The sequence below is a fragment of the Mus pahari genome, chromosome 3 (genome assembly GCF_900095145.1).
Source record: "Mus pahari chromosome 3, PAHARI_EIJ_v1.1, whole genome shotgun sequence".
In the NCBI taxonomy this organism is placed as follows: domain Eukaryota; kingdom Metazoa; phylum Chordata; class Mammalia; order Rodentia; family Muridae; genus Mus; species Mus pahari.
Window position 1 is genome coordinate 112,656,489 of NC_034592.1, and position 22,707 is coordinate 112,679,195.

Consider the following 22,707-nt stretch of genomic DNA (forward strand, 5'->3'; position numbering starts at 1 on the left):
ATGCGTTGTAGCGATGATAACCATTGCTTGCATTTGTTATAATGTATCTCATCCCTACGGATAATATGAAAGGCCTAGGACAATATAAGACTTCACAGAGCCAAAGGAGAATCTTAGTCCAATTTAAGACATTAGAACTTTTTAAAGAATCCTGTTGGCCTCCAACACCTTGTAAAGGGGGGAGGTCAGCTGTGGACGTTATGGTGTGGGGGGCCCTTGTTCTTGATAATAACTGAAAGATCTGACCCAGTATCTAACATGCTTCTAAAGGAATAGTTGTCCATGTATGTCAACATAGGATGCCCATCCTCAGATAAGTCTTGTCCATAAAGCTAAGGATTTAATCCCCTTGCACTGGACCCTATTTTTCTTCCTGAGTGACTGGATATTGTTTTTGAGTCTGGTTGATTTTTGATGGGGTTGGGAGTTTAAAGGATTATCATCCTTGTCAAATTTGGATTGAAGTTCCTTAGCTCAGTGTTTTCTTTGACATCATGGGCAAAGGCAAGGGGCTGGATTACTAGATTTTTTTTTTTTGCACTAAATTTTCCAGTGTTCTTTATTCTCCCATTCAAATAAAGGTCCCTTCTGAAAAGCTTTTGAATAGCCACTGCCGTGAGAAGAGCTGCCAGCATCTTGAGTGACTGGTACCCAAGTAGAAAACTCGCCATGTTTTGCTGGTACTATGGCAGCTCCACACTGATTGGTAGCTCCATCAAACTCCAACTGCCCCGTATCTACAGCTTCCCTGTGAGTTCTTTTCTGGTATAGTGCTCTCCTAACTTGGATAGGAAACTCAGGCCAAGGCTCACTGACCTTCTATTTTAAAATGACCAGAGGACTCCATGATCAGTAGTTCTTCTCTGGGTTTGCAGTGCACAAAACTGTACTTGGTCAAAATACTGGGCCAAACCATTCATCTGTGTTGGAGTATTACTGTATCAGTTCACTCCCTCGAAGCATGTCTGAACTAATAGGGTCATTATTGCTATGGTTTCTTTCTGTCTGTTCATCACATTCATCATAATATTTTGTTTTCCACATTAAGTATTGTCCTGGGGCTAAGGAAGCTTTACATACTTGTTTATTGTCCCAAGGAGTGACAATATCCCTACTTGAATATTCCCATATCATATCAGTAAATGGAGCACGCATGCCACTGGCAGCAACAGATTTTCTGAAATTCTTTAAAAACGCAAAAGTAAATTGTTAATGTTGACACACATGTGGGTCTCGAGGATTTAAAATTACAGACATCAGAGGAGCTGGCATGGTAAGAGGTTTTCTCCAATCATTTTCTTGTTGATTATGTCCCTCATCTTCTCTAAGTAGTCTCTGAAAGGGAGGCAGCATAGACAGGATTTCTGAATCAGACTGATGAGAATGAATATTGTTTTACTTGGATATAAATTTGGGGCATTTGAAAGGGGAGGCAGCATAAGTACCTAAATCAGTCTCATTAAATGTAGGAGCAGTAGCCCCTTGCCGAGATGTGTCCAGAGGACCTTCCTCTTGATGGTCTTCCTGGAGGGGATCCAGGTGGTGCATCACTGCAGTTGAGATCGAAAAATAATTGACAGGGATTTTATCCCCTCTTCATGGTCTCTTCTCACATTAGCTCCCTATGCGTTTCCAATTGGCAACATCGATGGGTCCTTGTTCAGGAAACCAAGGATTGAATTTTCCGGTCACTTGTATGAAGTTTCAGAGCTTTTGCTCTGAATATTTTGCTAACAGACATCTCAATAATGGTATAAAGTGCTTTGCTCAGAGGACTGGGAAGAGCCCATATTATTTCACCCTCTCTTATGGTGAAGACTCCTCAGGTGAGAGGACTGAACTCCTGCCTTCCACTCCCACTTAAAGAAAAATTTCTTACCTTCTCCAAATTGTGTGGTCTCTTCGACCTCCACATCCAGCAGAGTGATGATCCGTGGGCGGCAAGAGGGCAGGTCTGTTCAGCATGACAGTAGCAGCTATTAGTTCAAACTCTAAGAGTCTGACCCCCAAATGATTTATTTTAAGCATCCTTAAACACAGTAGAACTTGGTGAAAAATTTCTCAGTGATAATTAGATCAATCCAGGGTGAACAATAAAGCTTACAATAAATTTTCTTGAGGAATAAAGTAAGCTAAATGGAGATCAGAAGTCTTTCTAAAGTACATGTGATATGTTCATAAAGATGGATTCTATATTCAGTGGAATAGAATTGAAGACCCAGAAGTGAACCCACACACTTGATCTTTGACAAGGGAGCTAAAACCATCCAGTGGAAAAAAGACAGCATTTTCAACAAATGGTACTGGCACAACTGGTGGTTAGCATGGAGAAGAATGGGAATTGATCCATTCTTATCTCCTTGTACAGAGCTCAAGTCTAAGTGGATCAAGGAACTCCACATAAAACCAGAGACACTGAAACTTATAGAGGAGAGAGTGGGGAAAAGCCTCGAAGATATGGGCACAGGGGGAAAATTCCTGAACAGAGCAGTAATGGCTTGTGCTGTAAGATCAAGAATCGACAAATGGGACCTCATAAAACTGCAAAGCTTCTGTAAGGCAAAAGACACTGTCAATATGACAAAAAGGCCACCAACAGATTGGGAAAGGATTTTTACCAACCCTAAATCCGATAGGGAACTAATATCCACTATAAATAAAGAACTCAAGAAATTGGACTCCAGAAAATCAAATAACCCTATTAAAAATGGGGTACAGAGCTAAACAAAAAATTCTCAACTGAGGAATACTGAGTGGCTGAGAAGCACCTGAAAAAATGTTCAACATCCTTAATCATCAAGGAAATGCAAATCAAAACAACCCTGAGATTTCACCTCACACCAGTCAGAATGGCTAAGATCAAAAATTCAGGTGACAGCAGATGCTGGTGAGGATGTGGAGAAAGAGGAACACTCCTCCATTGCTGGTGGGATTGCAAGATTGTACAACCACTCTGGAACTCAGTTTGGAGGTTCCTCAGAAAATTGGACATAGTACTACTGGAAGATCCTGCAATACCTCTCCTGGGCATATACCCAGAAGATATTCCAACTTGTAAGAAGGACACATGGTCCACTATGTTCATAGCAGCCTTTATTTATAATAGCCAGAAGCTGGAAAGAACCCAGACGTCCCTCAACAGAGGAATGGATACAGAAAATGTGGTACATTTACACAATGGAGTACTACTCAACAATTAAAAACAATGAATTTATGAAATTTGAAGGAAAATGGATGGATCTGGAGGATATCATTCTGAGTAAGGTAACCCAATCACAAAAGAACATACATTATATATGCAACTCACTAAAAAATGGATATTAGCCCAGAAACTTAGAATACCCAAGATACAATTTGCAAAGCATATAAAATTCAAGAGGAAGGAAGACCAAAGTGTGGATACTTCGTTCCTTCTTAGAATGGGGAACAAAATACCCATGGAAGGAGTTACAGAGACAAAGTTCAGAGCAGAGCCTGAAGGAATGACCATCCAGAGACTGCCCCACTTGGGGATCTATCCCATAAACAACCACCAAACCCAGACACTAGGCAAATGCCAATAAGAGCCTGCTGACAGGAGCCTGATATAGCTGTCTCCTCCTATGAGGCTCTACCAGTACCTGGCAAATACAGAAGTGGATGCTCACAGTCATCCATTGGACGGAGCACAAGGTACCCAATGAAGGAGCCAGAGAAAGTACCCAGGGAGCTGAAAGGGTCTGAAACCCCATAGGAGGAACATCAATATGAACTAACCAGTACCCCCCAGAGCTCCTTGGAACTATATCACCAATCAAAGAAAACACATGGTGGAACTTGTGGCTCTAGTTATGTATGTAGCAGAGGATGGCCTAGTCGGTCATCAATGGGAGGAGAGGCCCTTGGTCCTATGAAGTCTCTATGCCCCAGTATAGGGGAATGCCAGGGCCAGGAATGGGAGTGGGTGGGTTGGGGAGCAGGGGGAGGAGGAAGGGGATAGGGAATTTTCGGAGGGGAAACTAGGAAAGGGGATAACATTTTAAATGTAAATAAAATATCTTAAAAAAAAAAAAAAGATGGGTTCTATAGATAAACTGGAAAACCAAAACCAAAACCAAAGCCAAAGCCAAAGCCAAAGCCAAAGCCAAAACCAATAAGCTTATGAGAAAGGCACACAGATAGCACAAATGGCACCAGGCTAGAATGTACATTCATTCCAGGCTTTTGGGTGCGTAACAGGTATAGCATTCCTTCCCTTGAAAGAACCCCATGTGCTAGCATTTCAGGCTCTTCAAGTGCTTATCTGTGAACAGGACTTCTGTGCTGCCTACAGTTGACTACAGCTCTTAGAACTGGAATCGATGTTTTTGACAGATTTTTTTTCTATTAATCTATCTTTTAAAATAGAAAATAAGATAAAATGAAATAGATTTTTAAGATATCTACTTCCTAGGAATAGGAGGAAGAGGGTAGACAATGTTTCCTGGTATATTTAAGCATCCATGCTTCGGCAAATCTTAGACTTTCAGGGTTACAAACAACAGTGGAATCACAGTCATGCAATGTGGGAGCAATGGGAAACTAATTTTGTTAGAGTCCTAGGTGCCTGTGGATGGGGTTCTGTGTGAGAGTGGTCTCCATAGACTCATGTGCTTGGACGCTTGCTCCCTACTTGGTGAGGTTGTTTGGAAAGGATTAGAAGATGTGGTCTTGTTGGAGGAGGTTTGTCTCTGTTGAGGTTTCAAAGGCCCAACCATTCTTTCTCTCTCTCTCTCTCTCTCTCTCTCTCTCTCTCTCTCTTCTGCTCTTCTCTTCTCTTTTCTCCCTCCCTCCCTCTCTCCCTTCTCCCTTGTGTTTGCAGATCAGATGTGAATTTTTAGCTCTGCCCCAGAACCATGCCTGACTGCCTGCCACCATGCTTCCCACCACGATGTCATGGACTACAGTCTTCTGGAACTGTGAACTCCCAATTAAATGCTTTCTTTTATAAATTGACTTGGTCATGATGCTTTGTAACAGCCACAGAACAGAGACGAATAACTGGACCTCTAGAGTCTTTCTTAAAAGATTTCAATCTTACAGTCAGACCAAGTTTGACTAACAATCTACCAGGGTCCCGAGACCCTCTGTCTCATGACTTCTGCGTTCCCATGTCCCTGCTTTAGAGGGCTTTCCCTGATTTCTTATCTACAACGTGCCCTGGTTGCCCAATGACACTTCCCATTGCTCTCTGCTTATTCATTTGTTACAACTACTCATTACCAAGTGTCATTATTTTTTCTTATTGGCTTGCTGCCCATCTCCCATACACATTATACTAAAGTCAAGAGTGTCTGTTGTTCACTGCTAAAACAATTCTTAAAATAGCCCTGGCATGGAATAATAGCTAAAACCAATTGTCCATTCATGCAACAAATGTTTATTGCATACTTACTTCATGTTGGTCTCTTAGAGATAATCTTGTCTCAGAATGGGAGAAAGGTCTTATTTTGAAGGCCAAATACAATTGATAGCAGGTAACTGTGGCTCTGTATTAAAAAGCATTCTCAGAGATTTGAGAATCCAAACTGCATGTGGAAAAATGACTTCCGATGTCAGCCAGGGACCGACAAAGAAAGCAGACACATTTCCTAGGGCTCCTGGTTTTATATCAAAGAAAACTGAGCTCCAGAATGAGATGGGGTACCTGGAGTTCAGACAGCATAAGAATCCCCATCATTCTGTCTGTGCCTTTTGTGGATGGAAGGCCATTAACAGGAGACCAGAGGAACGGAGTCTATTCCCAATTAAGGAATGCTCACAAGTGCCCTGTGACCAAAAGCATTGCCCAGGATGGAACCTTAGTCAGCCAGGGCTGCCCGTATTTGCATGGCCATGATTTGCACAGACTTTATTTGCATGCCAGAGATTGGAGAGCTGGAAATTATGTGTGCAGCCACTCGTGCTAACACCTCAGACTGTACATCAGCCAGCCTGCATGCTAAGAAACTGCACACAAGTCCTAAACAAAAGTGTTCCTCTAAAATGGAGACATTGCCCTTTAATACTATATATAGGTGGGAAAATAATTGATCTTCAGACTGCTGTCCTCTTGCAATATACCCAATAAACTATTCTCCCTATTCTAGAGTAGATGGCAAATGCGCTCACTGTCTGTCTGTCCAACCCTCACTGTCTGTCTGTCCAACCCTTCCCTGCTATCAGAGTATACATCCTGTTGACAATACTGTTCAGTCTCTCTTTATGAGACCGGAGCTAGAAGCCAGCTCTGCATGTCTTCCTCTACCCTGATTAGTCTTCAGGTTCTTCCCCTTTAGTGGACCTTTGAAGGGGTTAAAAGGATGTAGAAGTCCCTGGCCCTGAACCAAGACTGGAACCCAATTCTGTCTGAACTCACAAGCCAGTTATTTTTAAAAACCCAAAGAGAAAAGGAAGAAAAAAAAAAAAAAACCCTGACTGTTGCAGTCACTGTACCAGCCAGCTGAGAGAATAGAGATTTGAAAGGAACAAAGGGTTTCCTCAAACATGCAGATCAAGGGCTTGGCTTAGGTGGAAACCAGTAACCTACCACTGTGTGCTTTATGACAGAGCCCTCAGAGGGAGCAGCCTCCCCTGGTCCTGCCTTATTCCTGGCAGGGGGGATGGGGAAGCTAGGGACACTCTCCTCCCATGCTCAGAGGTCAGTAGCTGACATCTGGGCTCCAAGAACTGCAAAGTTCCTGTCACTGTGGCACAAGCAACTCCAAGCCAACCTTAAGGACGAGTCCCAGTGTCTGCCTGTTCACTCTCTCTTTAGTAGACCCGGAGGTAGAGCATGAATTCTTGCCCACTCTCCTGACCTTCCTCTTACCATCCCTTCCCTTACACCTCTGGCATTACCTCTTGACTTAGGGCAACCTTCAGAGCCTGAAAACAGGTGAGCTCTGGGGCTAAGACAGAGGGAACCGGAAGAAGGGATCACTGACATTCTTGGACACAGGACCAAGCTAGATTCTGTCTCACGCTGTGAGCCAGTGGGGTCAGGACACCGGTCAGATGACCCTGACACTTGAATTCTCCATCTAACCTAAGACACAGTAAACATGCTGACACTTCTGCATCAGAGGGAACTGACTCATCTACTGCAGGGACAAGCACAGGGTCCTTTCCGCACTTGGGCCCCAGCTTCCTCATTGTTCTCAAAGGTTCCCATTCAAAAAGCATAGACCTCAGAGAGATACTATCTCAGTTAAGCCCAGCAAAGCAATGTATCTCCTTTCCCGGGAGGGAGGGGGGCCAGAAGGGAGGGAAGGGAGCTCATGAAGCCAGAACATTTCCCTTTCTCAGGGCCAGGCTTGGTTTACTCAGCCCGGCCTCCCCTTAGCCCTCAGGGACCAGCCAATCTGTTCCTATTGAACTCTCAGCCTCCCAATTTCTGCCAAAAGCTGTGCCTCATTCCGGCGCTCCCGCTGTATCGCCTGCCCAGGTATCTACGTAGCTTTTTCCCTAGAGTATTTGCTTCAGCCCCAAGCTTCATCTGAATGGCAACTTTGTTCCTTTCAAACACTACTACGAGTCTCTTCATACCCTTCATGAGTTCCTAGCCTCATTACCACAGGGGCTCAACTGTGTGCCCTGGCTCAGCTCCACGTTCCGCTTCTCTTTGAACAGGACCCAGGACAAACCAGACTTTCCACTCCAAGCTTTGTTCCTTCTTCGACTTCTCTCCTTGCCTCTCTTCCTTCTTTTCTTTAAGCCCCAAAGCCACTCCTTCCCTATAGTTTTTCATGGATCCCATTCCTGCCAGTACATTGTCCACGTTCGTGCATTTATCCTGTGCCAGTTTTGCTTTCTCATTCCATCGTGGAAGCATCAAGTGCACATGCTCAGGCACAGGATGACTTGACACAGAAGCCTAAGGTTTATAACAACCAAGTATATGTCCAATTAAGGAACAGTCCCTTTCAGAGCAGCAGGGAAAGTTCTGTGGCATTTGTTGGGTTCAGGCTCCAGCGTTTCTGTAGTGCCGCTGCTGTTTTGGACAAGAAGGTGAAGCAGTCATGCACCTGGGGTTCTCGCTGCAAACCTTACTAGCGTGCTGCAAGGCCAGCTGCACGCTACTGTTTATTCTGACTCTGATCTCTCTCAAGCAGAGATGACCCACTGTGCTCTGTTAAGGAAAAAGGAGCAGGACACACACTAGGCCACAGATGCTTGTGGCCAAAGATTGTGGAAAGCATGCACAATATGCCATGTGTGGTCACAGGCAGAAGCTACAATCTTCAGTCCTGCTTTGTGTCATTGTGTGTGTAGTACCAAGTGTGTTCAGAAGCAAGGCTTCTCTGAAGTTCAAGATGCAACATGCGCAAACACCGCCTGCAACCTCAGATTCGTTCCACACTGGACTCTGAATGATGTCTTTTGTTGTTACACATTCAGCAACCTTTTGCTGTTGCCAGATTTTATTTTACATTTATTTCTATTATTTTATTAATGTTCTTTAATCTGCCTGATTTTTTTTTTTTACATAACTACCACATACCATTATAAGATCTTACATGGGGTGAAACTTACAGTTTAAGAAGCTGGGATCTGTGTAATCCCAGTGAAAATCATAAAGAAATATCTGTAATCTGACAGGCCACAGCTACTTATAAGTATAGGTAGAACATATTTCTATTGTTTATAGGACATATTTTAAATGTCTACCAACAGATGATATCAGGCATGTTCAGTGTAGAATAGTTCATCAACATGGCTACCTATATAAGACCTGGGCAAGGATGTCACCAATAGACATTATAACATGGAAGAAAGGAAGATCAAGGGTCTCAGCCTTAGACGATGAACTGCAGCCAACTAAGAATTGCTGAGAGTGAGAGAAAAAGCCTTCCCAGGGAAGAGCACATCAGTTGGTTATCTAATACCAAATGGTCAGTCTTGTAAACATACGCATACAAGCAACATTATAAAGACTGATCAGCTTGTACTTTTATATTAAGATATGTGCATGTGTATATGCATATATATGTAGCAACTATTAAAGAAAAAGGCAAGAGAGCCAGGGGGTGAGAGAGGGAGTTAGAGGGAAGAAAAGGAAGGGGAAATGATGTAAATATATTAAAACTTCAATAATAATAATAATAATAAAAGATTTCCTATACAGGAAGCTGGTCTTTCTATAAAACTATTTTCATTTAAAAGAACAAGTATGTGAGTATTAGCTATGTTTATATATTATAAACGTACACATTAAGTTTATGGAGAGGTTTAGATCATACTTAAATGGTCTTGTGTGGCCACTGAAATGTTATGCTTTTCAGAGCGAACACAGCAGGACCTGAAGTTTTCTATAAAAGAGTTCAATGATATGACCAAATACATTTCTCTCATGTTAACAGACGGTGAATGTCTCCTAGGAATTTTCATTGAAATATGAACTTGAACCTTTATAACTCTGTTCTACAATAAGCATTTCCAACTCCTTGAGAGTAACCATTGTGAAACCATTTCTTCTTAGGTTAACTTGGTCAATAGGAGGTTTGGGGTAGTAGGTGGATTGTTGGTATTTTGCTAAATTGTTGAGTATTGGGTTGTGGAGGAAAAACACCAATGAATTAGAGTCCTGTTAGTAACCATTTAATAATTGCCTGCATAGTTACTGTACTCTAGTAACTTCAGGACTATTGAGTAATGTCTATGATATGTGAGGGTGGTAGCTGCTGCCCTACACTGAGAGTCTTGAAAAGACAAAAAATATGGAAGCAGGAAATACTGACTGCAGACAAGAGGACGCCTTGGCTGTTGTGCCGCAAACAGTGAAACAAGGAAAACCAACAAGAACTTTGGGAAGCCCTCCACACCATCCGGTAGCATAGCCACATGGGGGAAAATGACCAGGACACACAGCTGGGTCAGCTTTGTTTTTTGAGAAAAGAGAAAGAATACTCTTGGCTCCAAACTAATGAAAGCTCCGAATTTACCCTTGTTTTAGAAGACCAGATGCATCATTGCAGGGCAAGATGGTGAGCACCAGTAGCTCCAGCTCTCAGAAAGAGGTGGGGATCATTGCAAGCTCGAGGCTAGCCTGGTCTACACAGCAAGTTTCAATCCAGTAAGTGCTACCAAGTAAGACTTTGTCTCAGAGAATGAACCTGTAACACTGAAGAGATGTTAGGGATGGGGATGGAGAGGGCAGGGCATTAGGGGTAAGGGTTGGGACCTAGGGGGTGGGCCGTTCCCGAAAAAAATATTAACAGACACAAAAGAAAATGACAAGAAAATAAAAACTACCAAAAAAACCAACCAACCAAACAACAACAACAACAACAAAAACCCAACAATAGCAACTAACCAAAACAAAACAGTTAAATAGAAAAGAAAGTGGAGGTGGTTGGGGGGACTAAGGGCAGATACTATCAGCCATGAAATCAAGTAACAAAGCAGCAAAGGTAATTATCAGTGCCTCATTTAAATGTAAATGGGTTAAACTTTTCAGTCAAAAGGCACAGGCTGAACACTGAACTGAGGAAATGGCTCAGTGAATAAAGTACTTGCCACACAAACTCGGGGACTGGGTTAAAATCCCCAGGACCCACATAAAGCCAGACAGCAACATGCTCTGGAATCCCAGTGTGGTGGTAAGACAGAAGGTGTAGACAGGAGGAAGCTCAGGGGCTGGTTGGCCTAGTGTGCACAGAACAAAACACCACAAGAGTCACTCTCTGCAAGGAAAAGGATGGGCTCAGGAACCCCAAGATCAAATCTCAGCACAAAGGAGATTCTTCTGCTCCAGAGGGACAGAGGGTGGGGATAAGGGAAAAGACAGGAGAGAGAGGAAGAGAAAGGATGGGAAAGGGAACAAAGGAGAGGAGGGAAAAAAGCAGCAAAGGGGAGATGTAAGGGGGTCTGTCCCGGAGTGGGGCAAAGGACTGCCTCTGGATAGAGGAGACAGATGTGGCACCTAGGAAAATGGCGGTTTATAAAGGTCAAATGGGAAAGCCTCTGTTAGGATGTTAATTGGTGAGATGAGCCAGGTGGGGTTGTTTTGATTGCTGAACTTCAATACTTTGATAGCTGGACTTTGGTTGTCAGCTTCAGGAGGAAGTGGCCAAAGGAATAGACCTTGGTGGCTAGCTATAAGGATGTAATTGAATGGTTTTTAGCAAGGAAGAGGGAGTGGAGGAAGGGTCAGGCCTGCCAGAACCATGCTAGCCGGAGTCTCTTCAGTAAGGACTGACATCTGAAGCTATCCTCTGACTACCATACACACCATGACAAGCACACACCTACACACACACACACACACACACACACACACACACACACACACCATACATGCATAAAGGCATAAACTGATGAGTGGATTCAATTATGATAAAATTCAACTATCTGGAGTCTACAAAAGGTTTTCTTTCCATCTGACATCATGCATAGAATGAAAGAGAAGCAATGGAAAAGGTGTCTCATGTAAAGGGTAGCCAGGAGATATCTGGGGTGATTATACTGTCACATAAAATGCCCTTTAAATCAATTGTGACTTTAAAAGACAAAGAAGGACATTATATATTTATTTTAAAATGTCAATTTGCCGAGAAGATGAGACACGTTTACATCTACAGGCAGCAAATGGCAGTACTCACCCCTTGAATGTGAGTCCTGAGGGCAGGAACTTGGTGTGGCTCACTCTTCTTAGCCGCAGCACAGGGACTTATTTTGCTCATTTCCCACTGTCCCCAGCAAGTGACCATAAGAAAAGTGAATAGGTAAGGTCTGGGGGCTGTTTCCAGCCATCCTTAGCTCTCCCCGGTGTCCCTCTCAGCAAGTGACCATAGGAAAAGTGAATAGGTAAGGTCTGGGGGCTGTTTCCAGCCATCCTTAGCTCTCCCCGGTGTCCCTCTCAGCAAGTGACCATAGGAAAAGTGAATAGGTAAGGTCTGGGGGCTGTTTCCAGCCATCCTTAGCTCTCCCCGGTGTCCCTCTCAGCAAGTGACCATAGGAAAAGTGAATAGGTAAGGTCTGGGGGCTGTTTCCAGCCATCCTTAGCTCTCCCCGGTGTCCCTCTCAGCAAGTGACCATAGGAAAAGTGAATAGGTAAGGTCTGGGGGCTGTTTCCAGCCATCCTTAGCTCTCCCCGGTGTCCCTCTCAGCAAGTGACCATAGGAAAAGTGAATAGGTAAGGTCTGGGGGCTGTTTCCAGCCATCCTTAGCTCTCCCCGGTGTCCCTCTCAGCAAGTGACCATAGGAAAAGTGAATAGGTAAGGTCTGGGGGCTGTTTCCAGCCATCCTTAGCTCTCCCCGGTGTCCCTCTCAGCAAGTGACCATAGGAAAAGTGAATAGGTAAGGTCTGGGGGCTGTTTCCAGCCATCCTTAGCTCTCCCCGGTGTCCCTCTCAGCAAGTGACCATAGGAAAAGTGAATAGGTAAGGTCTGGGGGCTGTTTCCAGCCATCCTTAGCTCTCCCCGGTGTCCCTCTCAGCAAGTGGGCACTCGTTCTTTGTTAGCCTTGCTCCGAGTATGCCAATAAGAACCAGGGCTCTTGGACAGGTGTATCCAGTGTCCCCAGTCAGACTTACCAGGGGATCTAAAAACTCCAAGAGGCTTCACCAATGGAACTGGTGTTTCCCAGGAAGACATTGAAACCCAGACAGGATCGGGTATCAACCGAAAGTCACACAGCAAAGCTAGCATTCAGGCAGACCTGAGTCTGTTCATTACTCTACCGGCCACATGCTCTGTCTTTGGGAGACTGCCTATCCTCGGGGAGTCTTCTGTCACACCCTCCCCATCCACTTCCCTTTTCCCACCCACCACTTTCTCTGCCCCCTGCAATGTAAGGCCTATCTCAGCCTTATCTGTAGTCATGTCATACCGGATGAGAATTTTACAACCATGGCCCTTTGGGGAAGTGATTTCACCCGACAATCTGATTTTTATTCTGGGGAACCACAATGGAAGGAATGAACGAACTGACTCTGAGACGTTGTCCTCTGACCTCCACACTCACACCATGGCACACACATGCCTACCCGTGCACATACTATAAACATGGACACACAAAGTAATAATAATATAATAATAATAATAATAATAATTTTAAAAGTTCTCTTTTAGGCTTTATTTTACAGATGAGTTAAGCCCATGAGATAGAAAGAGACCATACAGTTGTGTTGGTTGGATTTTTTGGTCAGCTTAACACATACTAGAATCATCTGAGAAGAGGAAGTTTCATGTAAGAGCATGTCCCCATCACACTGGCCTATGGGGCAGTTTCTTGATTGGTGATTGATGCAGAGAGGCCTAGCCCACTGTAAGCACTTCAATCCCTGGGCAGGCGGTCTTACCTTACATTAAGCAAGCCAGTGAAAGCAAGCTAGGAAACAGGGTCCCACCATGTCCCTGCCTCCAAGTTCCTGTCCTGGCTTCCCTTCGTGATGGACTATAATCTGTAAGTTGAAGTACAGTTTCCTCCCCAACTTGCTTATAGTCATTGTGCTTTATCACAGTGATTCAAGGATAACAGTGATATACATAACAAGGATACAAGTCAAGGGAACTACTAGGGCCCAGAGCCAAGCCCAGCCTCCTGTCTCATTTTGAAGGTCCCTCAAAAGTATGATAATCCCTAACAACTATCTATAACCGTTTGTCCTTCTACCCACAGATAATTGTAGTCTTGAACTTTCATCAAGAAAATGTCCTTTTTAACAGATGGAGACCACTATAGAAATCCACAGCCAATCAAAATGCAGAATTATGGAACCTGGTCCCAGTGGATACATCTACAAAACACTCCTGTGCCAAAGGTTCAAGGAGCCTTGCAGAAGAGGGGCAGAAAGGTTGAAGAGACAGAGGGTCGTTTGTCCTGAGACAGTGTCTCCTAGTAACATCAGAAGACACACCCATGAAGTCTCACCCACATGACTGTCCAGATGTGTACCGAGTAGGAATGATACCAATGGACATGTCAATCAGACACATAGAACTGAGGAAAGATGCCAGCAGTGGTGGCACACGCCTTTAATCCCAGCACTTGGGAGGCAGAGGCAGGTGGATTTCTGAGTTTGAGGCCAGCCTGGTCTATAGAGTGAGTTCCAGGACAGCCAGGACTATACAGAGAAACCCTGTCTCAAAAAACCAAAAAAAAAAGAACTGAGGAAAGGCAGTGAGGAAATCTGGGAGAGGCCCCCCAGTACCAAATGGTCAGCCCTGCAAGCATACATACAAATAATACCGCATGGATTCAAGGGATTATATTTAGGAATATATATGTATATGTATGTGTATATATATATATGTATATATATATATATATATATATATATATATATATATATATATATAAAGAGGCTATGAATTTGAAGTAGAGCAGGGAGCAATATATGGAAGGGTTTGGAGGGACAAAAGGGAAGAGAGAGAGATTATAATTATATTATAGTCTCAAAATAAAATTTAAGGAAAAAGTATGCAAAGACTTACGGTACCAGAACCCACTCTATCTGTTCCCAGCTTCCCCAGAGAAACTGCTCCCATCTCCTGTAGACGCTTCTTTTCATAGAAGGATGACCATGAAATATGAGTTTCATTCTCCAAGACTAGAACACCTAGAAGACTGCATGGGGGCCACCCAGGCCTGGACAACTTTAACCTCTCTGCGCTCAGGGTCCTTGTCGCTTGATAGGGATTGAGCTAAGCATTATGGGTATGTCTCTAGTTGAGTGAGGTCAAAGCAATAACTTTGCAATGAAACACACAGAGCCTGTCAGGAAATGGCTTGTGCAACAACACTCCTATCTACGGTCTAGTTTTACCAAAGTTCAGGTTGCCCCCATTGTGACATACTGAGATGTGATGGAGTCTCCAAGAGGTGTCTGGCCCCCGTAGGTCTTGCCTTCCTGCAAGGGTTAGAGCTGTTCCCACAAGAGAGGGTCAGTTTCTGTTTGTTTGTTAGAAAGATAGTGGCCTCCTTTGCCCTGCCTCTTCTGCATAATCCTTCTGTCTTGGGGTTACTACTGTTGTGTGAAACACCATAATCAAAGCAACAAGGGGAAGAGAGGGTTTATCCTGCATATATATCCCGAGTCACAGCCCACTTAGGGGAAGCCTGAACTCAAACTCTTCAGGATCCTGGAGGCAGGAGCTGATGCAGAGACCATGGAGGAGTGCTGCTTACTGCCTTTCTCCTCATGGATGCCTCAGCCTGCTTCCTTTTATAGAACCTAGGGTCATCAGCCCAGGGATGGTGCCACCCACAACGGGCTGGGCCCTCCCCCCTCGATTACTAATTAATCTTAGAGAGGCATTTCCTCAGTTGAGAGACCCTGTCTCAGATGACCCTAGCTGTGTCAAGATGACATAAAAACCAACCAGCATACCCCATTTCCTCCCTTCCTTCTCCGCAGATGGACCATCAAGCCCTGACAAGAAGCCAGTAGAGTCTGCTCCCACGCTCCTGACCCTCCCCTACCTTTGGAACCCTAGTGTCAATAAGCTGTGTCTACAAACTGTCTCAGGCAGTCTAACTGCAAAGCTAACCTAGGCAAGATCTGATGGACAATAGCCAGACTGTGTTTTTTACCCCTTCAGTGTCTTGGGCTACAGATTGTTGGGCTGTTGGGCAGCTCGATGATGTATGCAAAGCTGAGATATGAGGTCAGCAGTGCCTCTGTGAGTGTGTGCACACTTCCAAACTGCCTTGGCATTGCTTGCTTTTGTTTCCAGTGAGTGAGGAGCAGTAAGAGTTGGTGTGGGGAAGCCCAGATCTTTTTGCTCAAAGCCTGTCCGGAAGGAGCCTGACCCACACAGAGATGAAGGAGACTCGAAGAGTAATAGGGTCTGACTGGGCCCCCCAGGATGTGGTCCTTGGTGATCAGAACGTGACAGTTCCTCCTACTGCCTAGCAGCAGCATGGTCAACAGTGGGGGCTACAAAGTTTGTTGGGAGAGCTCGGCTCCTTCCCAGACCAGGTGTGAGCCGCTGGCTGCCATCCCCAGACTCTCCCCACCGGGGTCTGCAGTTCTCTCGCCCTGGACACTTTCTCTCCATCCTTTTCCTGGCAGCAAAGCTCTTTACTCCCAGGTGAACTCAATCTCCTTGGTAAGGAGCCCTTTCTCCGACTAGGGAGGTAAAGAGTGGGGGTCTTATGCTCAGAGCCCGAAAGAAACCCTACAGCCAACACTGCCTAGCAACCCCGGCTGGAAAAGCAGGAGTTCTGAGCCCACAAAAGGGAAGAGGCACCGGCAAATCAGAACCCAAGTCTTGTCCCTGACATGCAGGCCAGGCATCCTTCTGCTCCTGTCAAAAGTCCCACAGTCCCATGAGCTTCCTCTTGATTTAAGTTTACACACACCATCCTAGCAAAACACAGTGTTACTACATTCCAATGCCATAACGTATTTTAGCATAAGGCTCTAAAGTCCTATTATAAACAGAACGTGCTAGCACGGATTTATATTTTAGCTCCACATCTTAAAGCACAACACTTAGCAACATTCCAATCTAAGACTCCAAGGCCACCTATCCCTCTAGCAGATAGCATGACCCAGCATCTTAGTACAGTGTTGGAATACATCGGAACACAGCATCTATGAACGAGGTCTGTACTGTGTGAACACAACTCTGCTGCAACTCGCTGAAACACTTGTAAGGCACCACTTTAGTATCAGTGGCTCTGGATCTGATTGGACAGGGTGCAGCAGAACCCCAGCTGTGCTCAGAGCGCAGGGCTTCCTTACGGACTATTCACCACGGCTTGTGGCCCTGTACCCCATGTCTGTGAGACCAGAGGACTCTCCAGTTGTAGGACCCAGCCAGATCCACCCAGCTGCCAAGCTTCCCAGCAGAGACAGCCTTTCCTAAAGTCAGCCTTCCTAAAGCCCTCGACTTCCCTGCTCCATACTCCATGCCCCAGGCTTCTGTGAGCTGGGACTGCTTTAGGGGCGTGAGGGGGTTGGGGGTGTCAGCCTTAAATACAGTGACTTAGGTCTTCCTCACCATCTGGGTTACAGGGCAAAGACAGGATGGACCTTGCGGCAGTGTGACCTCCTGCAGGCCTTGGGGAACGATCGGCCACCTCTGGGCCTTCTGACCCACGCGTGACTTCCCAGAAATGGGCTGCCTTACAATTTGTTGCACACTCCAGCCCACTCATGCCCTGCTTTGGCTCTTTTTCTCCCCCATGGCCTGGTCCATGCTCCCTTATTTCCCATGGCATATTTAGCAGCTTTTATGGGTCCCTCCTGCTATAGGCTCCTCACCCGTGATCCCAGAGGCTGAGCTATGCCGCAGCAAGCCCATTTTCATGGATTTCTTACCCCATTTCCTTTTCTAGGTATTCATTTCTTTCCATCCTCACTCCAGGCCTCAGCAAAGCTGGTGCCTAGAATCACCCTGTTTGAAGTTCCATGGCCCTAGCACAGGTCACAGCCATAAGAAATGGTTAATGTTCCCATAGATGACTTTGCTGTGCAGCTACAGCCCAGAGCTTTGGGCCAAATATCAGCTCCAGGAGGTCAGGTCCTCTTTTATCTTGTTCCTCTGTGTCTGACAATGAGAGAGCAGGTGCTCATCCAAGAGCTGTGTAGTAATAAGGCATATAGCCCAACACACCCTCTTTAAAGTGTTCCACCTAGGGCTGGGTGGTGGTAGTGGTACAGCAGCAGTGGTAGCTACCTTTAATCCCAGCACTCAAGGGGCAGAGGCAGGCAGGTCTCTGAGTTCAAGGCCTGGTCTACAGAGCAAGTTCCAGGACAGCCAAGGGCCACACAGAGAAACTCCTGTCTTAAAACTAAAAAACAAACAAACAAACAAACAAACAAACAAACAAAAAACCAAAACTCCCACATAGAAAAATTATAAACAGCATACAAATTTTCCTTTCCCAGGAAGCAAGTACATTTCTTCCTGCTCTAGGGTAGGTTGTCATACAAGGCAAAGTTCATTACCTGGGGGTAGGAAAGGGGCATTCTCTGCAGAAGGCAGAGCAGAACATACGGAGTAGTACACGGGGCTAGTGGGGTACCCAGTATGCGCTCAAGTCTTTCCATGACGGAGCTTTCTTACCACCTTACTCAGGACCTTAACCTGTGCCATCACCCCCCTGGTGACACCCCTCCCCAGAGCTTCAGTTCTAACTCAGGGGGCTTAAGCACCCTGCCTCCTGCACAGGGGTGACATTGAGAGTCAGATGCAACACCAGATGTAAAGCAGCATCCAGAAACCCAGGAGCCCTCTCTGCCTCCAGCATGTGCCTTGCTGTTGTTAGACAACACGTCACTGAGCCTGTACAGCTGGAACTGTCCTGCAGCCAGGCTGTCTCTCCAATGGTAGCCAGAGGCTCCGAGAGTCCAAAGTCACCTGACCTAGAACCAAGGCCAGCTTTCTCTCTCCGAAAGCCTCGGAAGCAGCAAATTAAAGCTCCCACAAGTCCCAGGCGTGCCGGATCTGAGGATGCCCATCCGTGTGAATGAATGCCAGGTGGCCAGGAAGGGCAAACAGCTTACTTTCATGACTCCTCTCACTTGCTCTCAATTGTTTGCTTACAAGAGAGGAGGAGGTGGTGAGGAGCCGGGCCATCCAGTCACTAGGGGTGAGCTGTACTACTGCCAGCCAATCCCGTCTGCCAGAGCTGGCGCTGGAAAGGCCCTGGCCCCATCTTGCCAGGACACTTTATCTTTGTCCCAGAACACAAAAGGAGCCTTGTCTTGGCCCCTGCAGCACCAATTCCACATGCTCCTGACTGCCCCGGCCCCTCTGCCCCTAGAATGGCGTACTTTGTCAAGTCAAAAGACTAACTTGTTTCTTTTTCATCAAAACGTGTTGACTGACCTGGCTGATTTATCTTGGGAAAGTGGAGGATGGGCGAGGGGACTGAGGTGACAAGGACGAGCACAAGAACACAATCCACATAATCTGAAATGCCACAGAGACTGCCACGCTCGGGAGTGGGCTTGTAGCTTGTACCAAGACTGAATAATGGCTGTGTATTGTGTGTAGTTTCAAGGGCTCAGGACAGTCCTGGAAGTTACTTTTAACGCAGAACCACCATTGGCTTTTATTATTTTTTTTTTTTTGGTTTGATTTTAATCTTTAAAGCTAAAAATTGTTTTTTGAGTAGAAGCAATTCGTTATCACACCTGAGGATGAATTAGTTCTCATGAAAACTAAGAGGTGAGTCAGCGACAGGGCAGAGTGCACATCAGGGGAGTCATTAGAGGTTAAAGAAGGGACAGTAGGAGACACGAGCTGAACTAGGCATGATGATATTCAGGACAACATGCAAGTACAGACAACAGCAGGCACCAAGACTCAGGTACATGTGCACACACACACACACACACACACACACACACTATACCCATATATTCACATATATGTGCACATAGCACACACATAAATAAGCACATACACACCAATAAGTATGTTGAAAACAGGAACAAATGCACGCATTCATGCATACACATATATGCACACGAACAGGCAAGTGTATACATATATGTATGTATACACATAGGCTCCAGTCATTAAGGGCCTCCCAGAGACATCAAAGAAGACAACATGGTCACCTTATCACTGTGTGTATGCATGTGTACATGTTCATGTGTACTTATTTGTATGCATGTGAGTGTCTGTTTATTCATGTGTGCCTGCAAGTATATATGTCCACATAAAGGCACATGTTTATTGTGCCTGTGTATGTGTTTATATGCATGTTTATATGTGTGGGTCTTGTGTACATATATGCACATGCCTGCCTGCATGTATGTGTATGCATGAATGTGTGCATGTGTGTGCCTGTTTTCATGTGCTTGTATAGATGTACATATTTATGTATATGCTGTGTGCACATGAATGTCTGAATGTGTGTGCATAAACACATGTTTCCATGCATGTACATGTCTGTGTGTGGTGATCACATGCATTGTGTGAATGTGTATGTTTAAACACATGCTTTGTGTGTGTGTGTGTGTGTGTGTGTGTGTGTGTGTGTGTGTGTGTAGCCCAATGTGAAAAAAGGTTCTGTGGAACTGGGTGACTCTTGCTCATGTAATCTTATAGCAGGACTGATTCAGACCCACCAGATATGTAAATAATGACACAGAGGCTTATTAGTATTTTAAAGCTTAGGTCTTAGCTGGGAAGTCTCCCCCCCCCCCAACTACTCTATCCCTTCGAATCCTGGCCTATGTCCAGCCATGTGGCCAGGTCTACCTCTCTGCTCTGCTCTGGTCCATCTGTCCACCTCTAGGTAATGCCAGAGAATCCCCTGTCTATCAATTCTTTCCCCCAGTTCTTTCTCTCTGTCAGGAAGTCCCGCCTTTCCTCCCCTGACTCATCTATTGGCTGTCAGATCTTTATTAAATCAATCAGAAGGTGAGAGAGGTGTATGTTTACAAAATACTAAGGCAAGTGATGATCCATAAAAATAATAATACCAAAGTCCAGCCAGTACTTAACTCTCTCCTGGTACAAAAATCAACATGTGAATAATCCAAAGACAACCTTTACACAGTGCACAAAAGATTACCCCAACATCTCACCTTTTTAGTCTAAATAAATGACTTTTTCTCTAACATCAATCAATTATATATAATAAGAACAATTATGAGAACTACCAGGTAATAATTACATTCACAATGTCCAGTCCACTTGTATTTGGCAACCTTGGAGAAAGTACTCCACTATTTATCCTAGCTTGGTGAGTTCAAAGTTTTGTACCGAAATCATTTTTTATCATACCTTGCATTTATCAACCCAAAAATATCTTTTTAGATCTTAAAACATTTTCTTAAATCCTAAACAACTTAAGCTTCTTTGTGAGACTATAACTACCTAGTCTCCAACCCCATCAGAGGTCTGCGAAGGATAAATATCACCCAAGTAAACATGAAGTGCAGAGCAAGAAGCTTCCAAAACCATAGAAATGACAGAGACTACTGGCCACCAGCACAGTCACCCAAGGTCCCTCTGTAACACTGGGGCATCCATTTTTAGCCTACAGGCCCAGAGCATCTGACAGACTTAGCTGTGAAACAGGAATTATGAAGGACTGTCTGGCCTACCTTGTCTTAGCAAAGTTGGCCAATCGACTTCCCAGTGTCCTGCTTGTCTACCATTTGGACAGCATGCTGTCAGCACTCAAGACAAAGACAGTTGTTTTGCCCAGTGGCAGCTTTGCCACATTTGAAGCAAGCTCCTTATGGAAGTTCTTTGATGCCCATGATCTTCTTTGAAAGAAAATGGGTGTGGTGCCAGGAGCTGGTGTGTCTCACTGTCAGAAAAACCTTATTTTAAAAAAAATCTTAAAAGCCGTATTCTGTAGATCTCTGAAGTGTTTGAAGACCATCTTTCTATCTAACGTATATCTAAATAGACAGATGTTATTTGTTTCTAGCTATTTACTATCTGTTTAATTTTAAAATGTAGACAGGAGGCTACATAAAGCTTGTTTCTGTAATTAACTAAGCTAACACCTAACAAGACCATAAGTCTGATTTTTATAGGTGACTAATTACTGACTTGCATTTCTCCATTATCCTAGTTTGCAATAGTAGCTTGCATAAGGATAGAACTTTACATTGCATTTTAAAATGAGTTCCATATGTATAATTCCCTAAACAAGAATTGAAACATACCTATAGTATGTTACGACAAAAGTACAACCTTAAATTTCTATCAATATATAATAATTCATGAAATAAAATATTTGAGATTTGTAATTGCTTTCTAGTCTAAAACTAGATTTAACAATCTACCTTTACATCCTATCTTCCCCATATACCCCCTTTTCTTTTCATCCTGTCTCCCCCCTTTCCTTCTAACACTAGATAAAGAAGGAGAGAGAGAGAGAGAGAGAGAGAGAGAGAGAACGAGATCCCTGAATCTGATCCCCTTTTTTGTTCCCTCCCTAACCAAGACCAATAACGACTTGTAACTGCCCCCCCCCCAAATGATGGCAAACATCCATCACCCATCAAATGGCCAAAACACACCCACCCTACTTCTTGGGAATGGAGGCATCATATTCTTAGAATTGCTTCCTGTTGCAGCATCTTTTGGGGACCCTAAGATAATTGGGATATTAGGCAAATCCTAGGAGAGCTAGCTGTACTGTTTGATGTGCAGTCTCTATGGGATGGAAAAGGGCAGGGGTTAAATGAAGTCTTTCCTGGAACAGTCTGTGAGGCTGGGCCAGTTGAGCTGGTCACTTTCAGGTTGTCTTGAATGCAAGTTTTGAGGAAACAGAATAAGATAGTCTGTGAGAGTGGATCACCTGGGCTACTTGTTTTGCCTTCATTCTTGACTTCATTCTGCTCTGAAGGCACATAAACTTTTAAAGGAAATATATAATTTTGCATTAAGACGTGTATGAAATATGCAGTGTGCACAAATCAGCTAATGATGATTCTCTGCTCTGTGTTTGAGCAGGTGACAAGCATCAAACTTTCTAAGTCCATTTGGACTGTATAAGAAAGGTGTGATATAAATCTCTATCCATGCCATATGAGAGTGTGGTGTGTAATATTAAGTCATGAGGATCCTGAAGCTAACAGGATTCATTGGCCACTGCACAGACACTCATGTCTCAGCCTGTCTCAGAGCTGATCCCATGTGCATGGGTCAGCATTCATGCCACCTGTTTTGTTGTTCTTCTTGGTCTATTTCTCTGTGTCTGCAGCCAGATGGTCAAGCTTAACTTTATTAATTTTGAAGGAACCCATAGATTTTCATTTCCTGTGCAAATAAAGACAAA

The 22,707-nt window shown here is 44.5% G+C and overlaps 1 protein-coding gene and 1 long non-coding RNA gene across 2 annotated transcripts in view; both read right to left on the reverse strand.

The window, feature by feature from the left end:
- Positions 1-22,707, reverse strand: part of LOC110318010 (signal-regulatory protein beta-1-like) — a 68,570-nt gene that overhangs the window by 43,290 nt on the left and 2,573 nt on the right. The gene's annotated exons all lie outside the window — the stretch shown is intronic.
- On the reverse strand, positions 1,929-12,603 carry LOC115063643. The gene is made up of 3 exons (XR_003843528.1): positions 12,533-12,603; positions 11,601-11,687; positions 1,929-1,954 (listed from the first exon to the last, which is right to left on the reverse strand). It is a non-coding gene; the product is annotated as an uncharacterized LOC115063643 (long non-coding RNA).